The sequence below is a fragment of the Hirundo rustica genome, chromosome 12, assembly GCF_015227805.2.
Source record: "Hirundo rustica isolate bHirRus1 chromosome 12, bHirRus1.pri.v3, whole genome shotgun sequence".
In the NCBI taxonomy this organism is placed as follows: domain Eukaryota; kingdom Metazoa; phylum Chordata; class Aves; order Passeriformes; family Hirundinidae; genus Hirundo; species Hirundo rustica.
In genome coordinates, this window is record NC_053461.1 from 11,482,563 (window position 1) to 11,498,102 (window position 15,540).

The window sequence follows — 15,540 nt, forward strand, 5'->3', positions numbered from 1 at the left end:
CAAAAGTCAATTCAGGGCATTGCTGGACGTAAACTTACAGAAATTGTAGGGGAATTTTCTGTCCCATTCAGCATGTCCACAGGGTGTTTTTTTTTTTTTTTCCCTTGCCCAGTCGCAGCGTGGCTTCCTCCTGGTGTTCCTACTGAAAGAATGGATCACTGCAAGCAGATCAACAAAAGCAGTCATGCAGTTCACTTGGGCGGTCATGCATAAATATGAGCAGACTTTCTGCTGTTTAAACTGGTGGGCAGCCTTCCCTGGAACCAGTTTTCCATAGGCTGCTTGTTCCTGCTACTTGGAGCTGTCTTGGTGATCTTGTCCCTGCCAGCCAGGTATTGGTGTTCCTGGGTAGCTGGGCCAGGGGGGTTCACAATGGGAAGTAAATTTCTTGCTTTGAAAATGCCAAGGTAACGACTGGTAAAAGCCACATGTTTCATTCTACTGTTGCCTTGGAATTATTTTCTTCCAAGTGATAACAGCAGGCAGAGACCTTCCAGCTGTGACACTGACCTGCACCCGAACCTGGCCTGTGCTCCTGCCTGTACACAGAGCATAAGCTCTCTGCCTTGTGTGCTTTGCAAACTTAGATGTGTGTTTATTGTATAACACAAAATGAGAAGTAACACAAAATGAAAGTGCCACACAATGGAAATCTGGTTAGAGGTGGAAGTTCAATGGGCCTCCTGCTAGAACAGAAGTAGAGGAAGGTACCAGGTGATCTGGAGTGCCTGGTTAATATCTACAAGGGATTAATGGTTTTCATGCAGTCATCTTGAATAAGTCAGGTCTTTGGGGAGATTTGAGATGGGTAGTTATAATTTTGGTGTATATTTCAGAGGATATATACCTCTGAAGGGATGGGTTGTGTTAATAGTAGGAAAGTGCTGCTGGAAAGAAACACGGCAGCAGGTGACTGTTTGTGTAATGTGTTTCTTGGATGTTTGACTTGGAGTTGTAGAATGGTATGAATAATTGATCTGTGCCAACACCAACAGCATATCTCATAATTATTTAATTAAAAGAAAAGGCTGATGCTTCTGACATAATGGTTTACTGGATGCATTTCAGAAAGTGGTATTCCAAGCAGATGACTTCAGCAAGCACCAGTAGTGTACTCTGCTGTTCAGTAGTTCATCAGTATCCTGTAAATAAGTCTAAAGCCACTGCTAATTTTGATTCAGCAGACAAGCAGGCCATGGCTGAGGACAAATTCAAAACTGTGGCTGGATATGGACAGGAATGTTGGGATTTTCTTGCTTGAATATTCTGAATAGTATGCAAGTCTTTGGTGGAATGGGGGAGGTAGTGAGGTTTTCTGTAGGAGGTTTTGGAGAAATTATTAAATGGTGATTAAGAAAAATATGGTCCTTAAATTTAGTACAGTCAGATAATTGACTGCTAGTGAACTGATATGATCTTTGCAGCCTGATTTCTGTAGCTCCTCTATTATGCTGTAAAACGGGTCCAGTGAAATTACATCCCTCTGATACAGGCAAGTTTGGACTTCTGTTTGCCAGAGATGCTGATTTTTCACTGATTTTGCCTCACTAATGCAGTAACCTCAAAGAAGGAGGAAGAGCTGGGGGGAGGACAATCAAATTGATATCAAAAACACCCCCCCCAAAAAAAACCACAGCAACAACAGACCAGTTATAAGTTGGTCAAGAACTCAAGAAAAGGTGCCTTGTACTGAGACACTGACAGGACAAATCTGTTGATTGCCAAAAAAGCTATTGAGAGGTGACTTGGTTAAAACATGTGCATAATTGACTCTGAGGAGCTTCTCTTTAATCCAGCAGAGAAGGAATTAATGGCTCAAGGCAGAAGGCAAACAAATAAGAAATTAGTCTGGCCTCGCTGCCAGAAAGAATGATGGAGCCATTGTAGCAAACTACTAGCAGAGTGGTGAACTTACATTTTGACCTCCAAAGGTCTTCAGTCTGGATGCCATAAACCACTACATTTCACAGAACCACTTAATGGGCTTTATGGAGGTGTGAGTGGATAAAATGGAACAGTGCCTGTGTGTTCGGCAGGAAATCAGAGCGGCTGTACCTTAAATTACGTGACTCTGACTAGTCCTGGTGCAATTGATTTCTGTTCTTCTGTGCTTTAGAAATAACCCCAAGACCAATTCAGTTGTGTTCTTCATCCTTGTTTGTTCTTTTCCCTCTAAACTTTGTTTATGTCTAGTTGTTTTACGTGCCATAAGTGGTACATCCTGGATGTAAGGAATATTTTTCATGACAGGAGTGTGAACTTGAGGTTTGTACTTCAAATATCTCCTGAAAATGAAATCTTCTTTATTTTTTTAATATTTCTTAGAAATATCAGTGTAATGGTGAAATAAAGCGTATCTCACCTGTCTTGTGGTATTTATTTTATTGATTAAACTTTCTAGGAGAGTAGAGTTTTATTAAGCATTTAGTGTGTAAACCCATGTACTCTAAGGAATTATGTTAAATTCCAATGGCATTTAAGTAATTCAGTTTCATAATCTTCTCTTGCATTCAATGTGAAAATCTTATACAAGAAGTAAACCTGATGAACATTGTAATTGAGCCTCTGCTTGTTTCAGAATAACTTGTGCTTGTTTACAGGCTGAAAACTCAAGAGTTTTACAAGGCTGGGAAATCATTCAGCTCATTTAGTCTGACGCTGTGCAAAGCAAGGCAGCGGCCTTTCTTGAATTTAAGCTAAACATTCAAGTTGAGACTGAATGTTAACAAAGAGAAGAGTTGCAAGTGATGGAGAGCTTGCCCTGCTAAATACATTTCAACATACTTTTGAGAAAAGAAGCTTGAAAACCAGACCTTGGTCTGCTCAGGCCAGAAATACGCGATTAGCAAATTATTAACCTTGTTGCGAATGGTTTAAGTAACGTGGTTCTTGTTCTGTTTCACTTCTGATTGACTATATAATAGCCACCATCAGCAGTCTCTGCTGTGTGCTGGATTGCAAAATCTGCTAATTAACACATTAGTTTCATATTGACGCTGCCAATGTTTGCATTGAAGAACGTTGCTTTTTTTGGCCATATGGATGGGTGGGGATATGAAGATCGTGTTATGGCTCTGTGCTCATTCGTGTGTGATGCTTTGTGCTCTGTTTTTCCCAAGACATCTAATCAGGCTTGGGGCTGAGCAGTGCCTTTTTGGAGAATCTTTAACTGAAAGGTCAAAATAAGCACAAGGCCCAGAGACAAGTCTTGCTGTCACTCTTCCCAGCCACCCCCCCGCCTTCCTTTGTGTGTCTCTCTCTCCACATATACATATGTAGGAGTCCTTCACCCAGCACATTCATCTGGTATTTCTTTTCTGAGACTCGGGGCTTTTGAGCGCCACTCACGGTCTTCCCAAACGGAGCACAGCTCTGCCAGCTGGATCTCCCTCCGGCTGGGTGGGAGGGGATGATCTGTGGTGTGGGAGCTCCTGGCACTCACCTGCTGATGGGGCTGCTGGCTTTGCACCATTGCTGTGCACTGTCAGCTGCCTGGCACCTGTGTGTCTCAATTAACCACTGTAGGTAGACCAGGATTTACCCTAAAGGCAGTATTTGCTTGTGGACTGGTGTCTGGTGGTTCTTCAAGGGAGTGGCAAGGGAAATGTGTCTTGGAGTGGTCTCAGAGTGAGGGCTCCAAATGATGCCAAATGATGGAATCTGAAGACTTGGATTTGCAGTCTGGATGGGGTCTGACATGAGTAAATTTGTTCACGCTTACTCTCTGCTATCTCCCATCCACGCACTGAAAGTGTTACCAGGAAACTCCCTGCAGGAGAGCATAAACATCAGGAGGGGGAGATGGTAAAATCTGGGTATTTATTCCAGCTCTCAGGGTGCATCTGAGGAAGATGCCTTTGTTTTATTGAATGAGAGCTATTTTATGGTATTGATGGGCTTGTGGCTGTTGTAAGAGCATTCGAGGCAGTCAGCTCTTCCGCTTTTACTGTCACTGTTTCAGCCCTGCTTGGTTTCTCCTTTCCCTTGCTCGCCAAGTGCAACTGAAAATGAGGTACTGAAGCAACCCATCTAATTTTTTGTATGCAATCTAGCAAATATTACTACTGGAAACTGGGCTCTTGCTGCTGTTTGTCTGGTAACATTACCCTCTGTTGTTTCCTTGTGCTGCTTTTGAAAAATGCTGGTTTGGTTTCTGTTTGAGAGGTGGTTGGCCCATAAATGTATTCCAATCCACCTAATAATTCTTCTCTCAACTCTTTCATCAGGTTTTTTCTTTTATATAGTTTAAAAAGAAAAAAAAAAATCCAAATGCCTTCCTTTGCCCCTGGAAACAGCAGTCGTCTTGTTCTGCTGAGCTGAGTGCTGCTCATACTGATCACCGCTGTTCCCTTTGTCTTCGTTTATTTTAGAATTAAGTTATAAGCTGTTTAAGACTAGGCTATTTTTGTACCGTATTTTTGTAGGATCTTTTACATGGGTCTTCTAAACGCTAAAATAAATGCTCTTAAAGGCAAAAGTACCATCTGTATCAGGGCAATATGGTGATTGCTCTAAAAATGAAGTTTTGCGGGTTTATTCTGATAAACCATTTTGGCAAGCACATGCCCGCACAGAGGAATGCCTGTGTCAGGGCTGGGCTCATGACCATCTTCTGTCTTCGTGTTGGATTGTCCTTTGTCAGCCTTACCATCCCACCTTCTCCCTCCGCCCCTCTTTTGACAGTAGCTGTGGTGCTCAGCAGGGGCTCCCTGGCCGTGTTTGCTTTAGCTGGAGAGGTGTTTGCCTTCACTGCACAATTCCAGCTTCCAGCTGCCGGGAAACCTGGAGCACTTTTGTTGATTTATTAGGGCACAGTGCACCTCAGGAATGCCTTTGCGAAGGAGCTGGGAGTGATGGAGGGGATCCTGCCTGTTGCACTGTGAAGTTCTTGTTTGTCTTTACCGAAACACCGAGCAGGAATTCCCCAGAGCAAGGCAGGGGAAATAGCTCACTTGGCTGGCTGCTCTGGAGAGTGTCAGTGAGACTCAGGTTTCCCTGGCACAGAAGTAAGGAGGTGAATGATAGCTGCAATTTTAAGTGAGTGTCTTCCTTTAGTGAGTTCAGTAGAACACCTTCACCTCTCTAATGTGTCGTAGCTATCTGATGTTTCTTCCTGAAAATTCCCTTTTCTTTGCTTGTATTGCATGTGCACTTAAATACACGTTTCTGGACTTTTTCTTTCATTCGAGATTTTGGAAGCTGTTGCCCCAGGTGATCTGAAACCAACACTGAGGAAAATGTTTGGTGTTCGTACAGGGTAGGGTGGTCAGCTGATCACTTTGTGTTGGTCAAGTATTTGGAAGTTGCAGAGTAGGTTGTGTTTATGGGGCATTGGTGCTGAGAAGGAATTTCCTTTCCTGGCTGAGGTAGAAAGGCTGTCTACGTACAGCTTTATTCCTTTGCTTTAGCATTCCTTGAGGTTGTTTCCCTATTTTACAAATGCATCTTTTGAGAACTGCCAGGAAAATGTCTCTCTCAAATGGAAATGGAAATTTCTGAGCTCACAGGAATGAAAACCTTTGGGTCTGTGCTCACTGAGTGAAAAGAGGATTACCAACCAGCCATTCTGCAGTGTGCAAAGCAGTGGAGCAAAGTCTGCAGAGACCCTCTGGAAGTTATTGGCTTTCCCAAGGAAGGGTGCTTGTGAATAGAATTGAATAAGGTTGCTTGCGTCTCTCTTGGCTTCCCTGCTGCAAATACAGAAAGCAGTGGAACTTGGAACTCAGTAGATGCCTGAATAAAATGGGATTTTTTTTTTATTTTTTTTAAGTAGATGGCTTGTGAACAGGTCTAGAGCCAGTGTTCCTGCATTATTGTAAGAGAATTAATAGGTTTGTGACTGTGTTTGGGCCTGAAAAAAGCAGGGAGGTGATGCTGATTTTTCCAGAACTGCTTGAAGGGTTCAGAAATGAGGATGGTGTGCTGGAGTAGATGCAGATGGCTTATTTTCACTGGGGACTGTTAAATCTGCCAAAGTGTAAACTGCATCTTAACAGGAAGATGTGAGACAAGGTCTGCACATCTCTCCCTCCTAATTACTACAGCTCAGCTGCTGCTGTCTCTTATGCTTACACATCTGAAAGGTGACAATGACAATGTCTGGAATGGCAAAGCAATAGCAAGCAAGAAGGGTCTTTTTTTTTTTTTTTTTTTCTCTTTGCTGTAGTCTGGAACAAAGAAGTAATTCAACCAACAGTGAAAAATATCCCTATGAAAAATATTTCTCCCAGAAACCACATCTATTATTCCAGAAGATAATCAGAATTTCTATAGATCTTGATGGCTTACCTCCTGAGTAACTTCAGGTAAAGCAGCAACCAACTTTCTCCTCTTTCCCACACTGACAGCCTCAGGAATGTTCACCACATGAAGTGGGACTTCCGTTTTTGCTGCCCCTGCAGTTCTGCACTGGGCTCTCTCTGTACACATCATCTTTTTCAAGAAGTTGGAAAGCTCTTCTCACCTGTTATGACAAGAATCTCCTGTAACATTTTCACAGCAGTTACTTTAGCTGCCAAAACCCAGACTTCCAGATCCTCATCATTCTTGTCATGCAAAAGATGAGGTAGTTTTATGACCTCCTCTTAGAGGAACAGGTACTTCAGTGGAAAAATGGCACTGTGGTGATTGCATGGCAGTGGTACAGCAAGCGTGGAGGCAGTGGCAGCTCCCAGTTGGGCTGCACGTGATTGTTGGATTGGGTGTTTTTCCCTGAAAATATTGTAGGGCACAGTCTCTCGTGGCAGTCTTGCTGGTTAGATATAAATGTGCTCAATCTTCCCTCACCCATGACTCTACCCTGTTTCACTGTATCCCTGTAAATCTGGTCAAAGAAACAGCTTTGTGGAGGTTTGTCTTCCTGCATCCCCACCTGTTCTGTTTAGCTCAGGAGAACATGCTGCCAGGGCAGGATGGACTCTGATCAGACACTGCACGGGCTGATGGGACTCCTTTTCTGTGGGAAAAAACACACAGCAGGAAAAAAAAGGCAAAGCAGTGCTAAAAACTACAGATTTTTTTTTTAGGTGAGAGGAGAATGTCCTTCTTCATAGCCAGTTCACAAATAGGGAATAAAAGTTGAAGCAGGGGGATGCCTGTCCATTTGTATTAGCCTGGGAAATGGTGGATTTCTCTCAAAGCCTTTGCCTCAGGCATCTTGCCAAAAGGCATCTCGCCTCTATTCACCTCAAACACCTACTAAGCCCAAAATGTGCAGAAAGCTCATGAACTCTGCTCAGCTGAAGGCCAGAAAGCACGACCTGGTGCTTCATAAAAATCAATGAACTGAAGACCTGTAACTTCTAGATGCTTTGGAAGTATGAGCAGCACCTGCTGTGCAATGTGAACCTAGAGTATCAAAGGGTAATCAGCTCAAACGTGGATCTAATCCGTATTTATGGTAGGAAAAGGATCCTGGAATCTGTGCTGAAAATTAGAATTTGCATAAGTGAAGTGTTTTGGCAAACACATGCAGTTACTTTCTTCATGGATCCTGTGTATGTGCTTTCTTCCTTTCTTCAGAGCACAAAGAATTCAAGACAAATTTTACTTTGGAGCTAAAAGGCATGCTTTTAGCAAAGGCGGTGCGAGCAGTGTTGGGACAGACTCCAGGTCTTTGGTGTTCCTGAAGAAACACAAACAACTGCAGAGAAGGGTATAGCTCAGATCCTTTTGCCAGCATGCTTAGCAGGCAGCCCTGTACCAGGTCTGGTTCAGGCTTCGACAAGTGACCTCTGTCACTGAGTGGGAACATAAAGAGCCTCAGTGAGCTTTGGCTGAACTAGGCTTTTGCCCGTCTGCTCTGGAGAGAGAGTAACCTCAGTGTTCCCTCCCCTCCCTCCCTCAGTGTGTCTGTGGAAATACTAACTTGATTTAGCTGCCAAAAAAAGACATTTGAAAAGTGTACATTGCTCTCCTGTGTCCCAACTTCTGTAAAATACGGGTTATGGTTGGTTCGTGTATATGGCGCTCAGTGATTTTACAGAAGAGAGAACGGCACCGCTGCAGCTATCTACACAACACTTAATACAGTGAGCTCTTAGTCTGTACTGGGACTCCAGAGTGCTATTCTGGGCATTATGAACCCGATTATATTACACACGGAGCTCAGATGGCTCAGAGCCACGCTCAGGATATTAACTGTTTCTGTTAAGCTTTGCATTTAGAGATCCTTCTGTCAGAGGAGGGGGGCAATGCCGGCTGAGCTGGCATTCCCACCGCAGAACTGTGTGTGTCAGTATGCTTAGGGAGTGGTTTGTATTTCATTTGCACGAGGGATAACCCGAGTTCCGGAGCTTGCTAACATATGGATGCTCAGTATAATCATCTTTTCAATGTGCTAGTTTTGTAGCTGCAGGTGTTCTGGAGGAGACACTTACTGATGTAGATGTACAGGAGTGCGGGAGAGACCTTACAAAGTGCTATAAATGTGTCATGAGGGGAAATCCATACGTAGTGTGTCATCAGGCAGAGAATGTGATGAAGTGGCATTGACTGTGATTACTTGTGAGTCTTGACAGCCTGTGCCCCTGAAAGAGTGTTTTTAAGACTTGGTGTAGTTTGTGATGAAGGGGCTTTAGGAGTAGTGAAGGTCCTTATGTTTCTCTTCAAAAAAAAAATGTTTCCTTTCACGATTTTGTTTTGTGTTGTTCCAGATTTTGTAAAAACAAACACCCTGAAAGCCCAAACAACAACAGTAATAAAAGATCACCTTTGTGGATCACCTCTGTGATCCAAACAAAGTTGGTGTGTCTCTCACGGTTTGAATACACATTGTCTGCCAGGTGGGAACTGTGCAGCTCTTCCTTCCCTCGTCACCCTGCAAGTGCAGGAAGAGATAAGAGGAATTTATTTAATCCCACCCTCACACTGGCTGAGTTTGAAGCACACCCGTAGCAGGCAGGTATGCTGCATTTGGAGCTTAAATGGCTGCCTTGGGTAGGAAAGGGGGCAGAGATATGGCCGTTGGGCATATGGGGTACTGGGATAGTGCTAGAGGGAGAAGAGGGGTGCTGGACATGGTAGCACATGATGTTGGGAAAGCAGCCTCTCATCTTGCCCTTGAGGTAATGAGAAATTGCCTTTGCAGGGTTTGGGGTTTAACCCTCTTCCCAGTAAAACTGCAGTTTGCAGCTCCTTTCTCTGTACTGGGAGAGATGCAGCTGATGAGTAGGGACTGGCTACTGTGCACCAAAGTTGTTATTTGCAGGAGACAGAAGCAAGTGGATAGAGGTAACCGTGTGCCATGTGGATCCACGTGCTACTGTTCAGTTCATGCTTTGGCTGATGGAGAGGGGTTGAGTTTGCATGTGTTTTACTGAAGAATATCCTCTTTCTCAGCAAGCAAACAGCTAACATCTTGACCTTGCGAAGGCTTGTACATCTTTACCTTTTGAAAGCACTGCTCTCCAAATATGGGTCTATAGTGCAAGAAATGCATGTGATGTCCTTGGTCTTCCTGTGCCGCCTTGGCTAGGTTTTTTGTCTTGGATGTCAGTGACCCTGAGATCTGGGCATTTCCCCCTGCTGTTTTGTGTTAAAAATGCAGAACTGTAATGTGTGGAAGCACTTTGTGTGATGGAACCCATCAAAATAAACGTCAGGGGATGGTGGTGGTTGAAAGAGCTTAGTAATTGGGCTGGATACAGTGAGAAAGCAAAGGGCAGCCAGGAAGGGACTGAATGGAAATCAGTCCCCAAAATAAATATCACATGAGTGGGGCATAAAGAGATGAAGAGTCTCCTTCAAATCAGATTCTCTGCCTGAGCCTTCCTCCAGAATTTCCTGCAATTTAGACAAATGACCAACTTCAGATTTTTAAGTGGTGTTTGTGCTGAACACTTGCAGGCGCGCTTTCCCATCCAGCTGCTGAGCAGAAATCCTTGCTCTTCAGTCTTGCTGGGAGCCGCTCTGCGCTTTTTTGTGGCAGCAGCTTTTGCAATAGGAGCCACCCCCGGCCCGGGATGGCTTTTTCTGTGAAAGAAGGCAGCGCAGGCAGGCAGACATTATCCCCTTGCCGGAAGGAGGGACCCGGGCTCCCTGGGGAGGAGGGACGGGGAGCGAGTGATTCATTGCAGCTGGCTGCAGCTTGGCCTCCTCTCTCTCTCTGCCCTGGGTGCCAGGGAGTGACAGCTTGTGGGCAGCAGGCCAAGCTGTGAAAAGAGGAGTGTGTGAGGCCTTTAGCTTTCTCATGCTTTATCAAGCTGCAAAGAATAGCTCGATATTCAGCCAGCGTTGGTGCAGGTCAGGAGAATGGAAATGCGAACTTAACTCCTGACATGCTGGCTGATGGCTGACCGCACGCAGCGTGTGGGGCAAAAGGGAGGAAAAGCGCCTTGATGACATGGTAGAGATAACTTTTTGTTAAGTGGGCAGCCTCTGGGACCTGCTGGGAGAGTGGAAAGAGGAAAAGAGGGCTTTCCTCTTGTGGCTTGCTGTGTGTGTGCTGGTGGAGGATGGAGACGCCGGAAAGTAGAGCTGCAGGAGTGACGAGCGTTCCGGGAAGGCGAGAGGTACTGTGGAGGACGAGTGGCAGGTGTGTCCCTTCGCTGCTGGCACAGCGCTGGGGGCTGTGGTGCGGGTGCCCGTCCGTGCAGGGACCCGACCGGGCCGTTCCGGGATGTCCCCGTGTGCCGCGCTCCGGCCAGGCTGTGCGGAGCGCTGCCCGCCGGCGCGCAGGGAGTTAAGCTCCTCATCGCCCGGGGGTGAGCCTGCTTCGGGGTGTTGAGCTCCATTCCCACGGCTTTTCCTTTCTGAGGGCTGGGGGAGGGATCGCCTGGAACAAGTAAAATGCCTGGAGGCTGGAAAACAGCACCCCCGGCCCCTCTGGCCCTGTGTTGGTCTGGGAGGGATCCGAGCTTCACGGCAGGCTGGGCAGGGGCTGTCAGCCAAGGCCGGTGCTGGGCAAGAGCCTGGGTTATTTCTCTCCTTTAGGCAAAGAGAGATGGCTTTGCAGGCAGTAGAGAGCCTGAAATAAGAGAATTCTCAGCAGTCTTATGGGCAGATCACGGCACAGGTTAACGCACAGATTTTGTAGCTGAGGGAGGGCAGCAGCACTGGGCTCCCTACAGCAAATTCATGGGGGAGCAGAGTCCTTCCTTCCCGATGCTGACTCTACCTTCTCCTCCTGCATCACTTTGAGCTGCTGAGTTGAAGGTGTTTGAAGCCCTGAGGAGCAGGAAAAGGGCAGGTGAAAGTCTGAGAGGCTGGGTAAAGGAGTTAGCAGGTGCTCAGAGCGCAGCCTGCAGCTGGCTGTGAGCCTAAATCCCACTCTTTCTCCATCAACAGTTCAGGGAGAGCAAGAGAGCTCCACCACATCCCAGTTTGCTGTGGAGCCGAGTGTATTTGTATGAGGTACTAATCCTGGCCAGCACCTATCTCCCACCAGAGGGAGAAGGGAGTCTGCTTACCTGTTCAGCCCCTAGGAAGACTCTGAAGTCCTCTCTGAGGTCTAAGGTGTGCAGTCCCTATTCTCAACAGCTTTTGAATTCAAGGCAAGGTGAACTGATGTGAGCTAATGGGACCCAGTAGCAGCATAAAGGAGAGATGAACTGTGGGCTCGGAGTGCACTTACACAGTTTGATTCTGTGTTTGCACTGTATAGACCAGGTTATGCCAAAAGCCTGGCAGAGGTGTGGTTAGAGACTGGAATTTTGCTTGTGCATTGTGTTTCTGGCCTTGCATCTGCCCCAGATCTTCTTTGCAAAGAGTGAAGTGCTGTGATCCTCCCACTTGCTGTGCTGGCTCCTGCGGCAGGAGGATCTGGAGGGGAGAGGTTTTGGGAAGCAGTATTGCCTGTGTGGGCAGAGGCTTTGTATAGCTCGGGTTAGCACCCAGCTACAGACCTTAGTGATAAAACAACAGGGTGCAAATATTCTGCAAATAGCAGACTCGTGGTGGATCTTGTTGATTGTTAATGCTAAAATCCTAATAAAGGCTGGTAGGCAGGAGCCCTTGTTGTCTTTTCTGCACACAGGCACCTAATGGTCGCCGTGCTCTGCTGTCGAGTGTTCTGTAGCTCTTTGCTCTGTCCATTTATTCACCCAGCGCTGGGAAATGTGGCTGGAGTGGGAGCTGAGTTCCCAGGCTGAGCTGAGCCCTGTGCAACGCAGTGGATGCACAAAGAGAAGAAGCTCGCTGGTTGCGAGGTAGCTTGGGACCCAGGTGCAGCGAAGGCACCAGTGAGCGCTGGCTGCCCTGCAGGGACAGGGGGTGTATTTCCATTGTGCCTGTTCTGGTTTGCTCCTGTCTAGCCTCTTCTCATTATTCTCGCCTTGAGCTGTTTCAGGCCTAAAGGCAAAGTGCTGTGGGCTTTCCCTTGAGAGATGTGGGGTCCTTGGAGGGTGTTGAGGGGAAGCACTGCAGTGGGCTGAATTGAGGCTGTTTCAGGCTGCACAGCTCTGAGCTAATCTCCCAGAGGCAGAGACATTACTCACCAATCAGGAATGTGTCTGTATTTTTCCTAATGAGAACAAAACATTTTATCCCTGTTCATTAGCAGAGAGTTAGCGTGTGCAGTTGCTATGCCAACAGACTCCTCTCCTCCGCAGACACACTGGGGGTGTCCTCCATGCCATGGTTAGAAGGGTGAACAGGAAGGCTGGTTCTGGCAAGAAAAAGATCCCATTGTTTTCCCAGGGCTGCCTGGACTTTGTGCAGCTGGCCAGACCATGCCTTCTCAGGGGAAGGGAACCACAGCGGGAGTCAAGTGCAACAGATTTAATTTATTGGAAAAATAATCTTTGCATTTCATGCTCTGTTGTTTTTTCCAGCTTGAGGCACACTCTTCAATAAGAGAAATGAAGGTGTCTCAACGTTCCCGAGAGTCCAGATGGTAAGCAAAATGTGCCAGGAGTCAGCCCTGGGATGCCCATGGACTGCTGCAGCCCGCTGGGCTCCTCCGTGTTCCTGATCATCTCCGTGTGTGTGGCCACTGTCATGCTGGGCAGCCTCTGGATGCTGCTGCGTGACGAACCCACCTGACCAACTGTACCACCTGTGATTAGTTGGACGAGTTCTCCAGGCACGTGGTCTACTGGAAAGAGTGAGTGGCTGTATGTGGGAGCGTTCGCTTGTTCCCTTTGCAGAAGGAGCATTTTCTTTATGCAGGGAAATCCTGTGGAGGATGAAGGGCATCTCTTCAACAGAAGCTCTGTTCTGTGGAGTTCTGCTGTAAGCTGATGTATTTACTCCAGAGGTTGCCTCTTTGCTTGTCATTTTTTTTTTTTGTTACCCCAACTTTCTTGAGAGAGTGATTGGGAATTGTGGGTTGCAGTGCTACTGAAGTCAGGCCGCTGTGCACCTTTTGCAAGTCTTCTTGGCACCTCTGGTGCTGCACTTGAAATATAAAAACTAACTTTTAAACTTTGAATTTTCTATAGAAGGGAATTAATTTAACCTACAGACAGAAACAAACAAAAAAATCTAAACAAAACTGTGAGTTTCTGATGGTGATCTATAAGTAGAAATGGGCAAGTGAGTGTTCCCAAATCTGAAGACAGACTCCTGGAGCAGGAGTGACATTCATCTCTGTCTGTCAGTTACCATGGAGTGTGATGAGCTGCTTTGCGCTGGCTGAGTTTTGTGGTGTTGACAGTTACAGACCCTTGAAGAAATGTCTCCCTGAAACTGCTTCCCATTAAACCGGATAGTTACAACTCCGCTGTCAGTTTTCCTGGCGAAGCACTCTGTACGTGAATACATGGAATTTGAATATGGGAATTTGAATATCAAATGTAGGGTGATACACCAGAGATCCCAGCCTGAATGAGTTGCTGGAGATCTGCAAATCTGCATGAACTTCTGGCTGGGAAGTGAAACCCTGGCACCTGGGTACTAGGAGCTGATGTGGATGAGTCACTGACTTTTGCACTGGAGAGATGAGTATCACAGTAGAGCACTGGGAGTACAGGAGCCCTTCATCAGAAGGATGTCCGCTTGTTGGATTTGCAACTCTAACATCAGGAGAAATAAAATCTGCAGAAATAAAAACAGTGAACAGAATGAGACACCAATACACAGTCCAGACCTCTCTGAGGTGCAACCTGTATGTTTCAGTTTGGTAGTAGACCTGGGTGGAACTCTTAGATAATCAAGAGCAGGTTTTCAGAAAATCTCTTTAAAACTGGAACATCCAAGAATTAATCCTGAATACATATAACAAATTGGTACAAAGATTGGAGAGTCTGGTTGCCTCCAGCTTTGTGTTGCTCTGGGTGGTTCCAGTAAAACCACTAAATCAAAGTTGTTTGAAATAGGGAATGAGTAAGTACTCGAGATGACTTGAATTCAGGCCAGTCTCTTCTGGATCCATGCTTTCAGGGTGCATAGAACAATACAAGATCATAAGGAGGCCAGAGGACTGTATGTTGTATTCTCTGAGATACTGAGGTGATTCTGTCCGGATCCTATTGAAAAAGTGCTCCAGCAGAAGTGCACTAGAGGATGTGCTTTTTAGTACCTTTAAGTGTGAAAGATCATGTCTGAACAAACTAACTTCTGAAATGTGAGTTACGGTTATTATCCGAGTCGCGCTCGACTTCATTCCTGTGCAGCCGGAGTAGCAACTTGGTGTTACCTAGGAGAGTGTTACTTGTTCCCTCCCCTCCCTTTTAAGCAGTTCAGGGACTGATTTTTCTGCCCTGTTTTCTGTGCACCACCAGTTTTAAGAGTAAGGATGTACACACAACTGCAGTGCTGTGTGCAAGGCAAGAATTCTTCAGGAGAAACATTCACCTTTGCCTCCGAGAACACCTCAGGTGCTCATAGAACCTTGAGAGAAGGGTTCTTTGTTTTTGACCAGTTATGAGCCATTTGTGGGGTGTTCCTTCTAACATTTGGAATGTGATTCAAAATCCTAAATTGTAGGGTAGGTTTCTATTTTTAAGAAGCTGTTAGCACTGAGTTTTGTAACTCTAAGTAATGTATTGTTCTGTTGGGTTTTAATGACCTTCCTTCTCTTTTTTAATTCCAGTTATACTTCTACATCTTTAAAAAACACTTATTTGACTCTTATTAGTAAAACTGGCAAAGGACACAGTAAAGCCGGGAAAGTTATTTCAGCCTGACAGGAAAGTTTAGGTTGCTTAGTCAGCTAAGCATGTATTATTAACAAAGTTCTATATCTCATAAAGAATGTGGGAAGCAATTAGAATTACTGCATTTGTGGAAGAAATCACTCAGGAGTTTTGGTAGTCATGATCCAAACAGTCTCCAAACCCAAATATTCTTATGTGACTCTGCAGGAGATCATTGTTCTATGTAGCATCAGGAAATCTATAAATACTGTGCCCATACTTGAGAAAAAACTTCTGGATTGAGATGTTCATGAAGAACATATGACAGAATAAAGCCCTGGCACACAGTCTTGTGAGGGTTCTACTTTTCATCAGGGTAGGCTAATTCAAGGATAAGATAATTTGTATTTGCAAAGAACTATCAGGGAGAGAAAGCTTTTTTTAAAATATACCCTGTTCTAGTGGAAGAAGGGTGCAGCTGAATGCTGTGGCTTGAAAGTAAACTTGCTTTTGAATAAACTCAGTT

General features: G+C 45.5%; 1 protein-coding gene across 6 annotated transcripts in view; it reads left to right on the forward strand.

Annotated features, from left to right (window-relative positions):
- PLXNB1 (plexin B1) overlaps positions 1-15,540 on the forward strand; it is a 73,580-nt gene that overhangs the window by 8,558 nt on the left and 49,482 nt on the right. The window contains exons 1-2 of one of the 6 annotated variants that reach the window (XM_040075981.2): positions 10,247-10,534; positions 12,771-13,042. The gene's annotated coding sequence lies outside the window, so the exon portion shown is untranslated. Of the gene's footprint in view, positions 1-10,246; positions 10,535-12,770; positions 13,043-15,540 lie in introns of those variants that run through there. The other 5 variants (XM_058422174.1, XM_040075984.2, XM_058422173.1 and 2 more) reach the window with 5 other exon arrangements.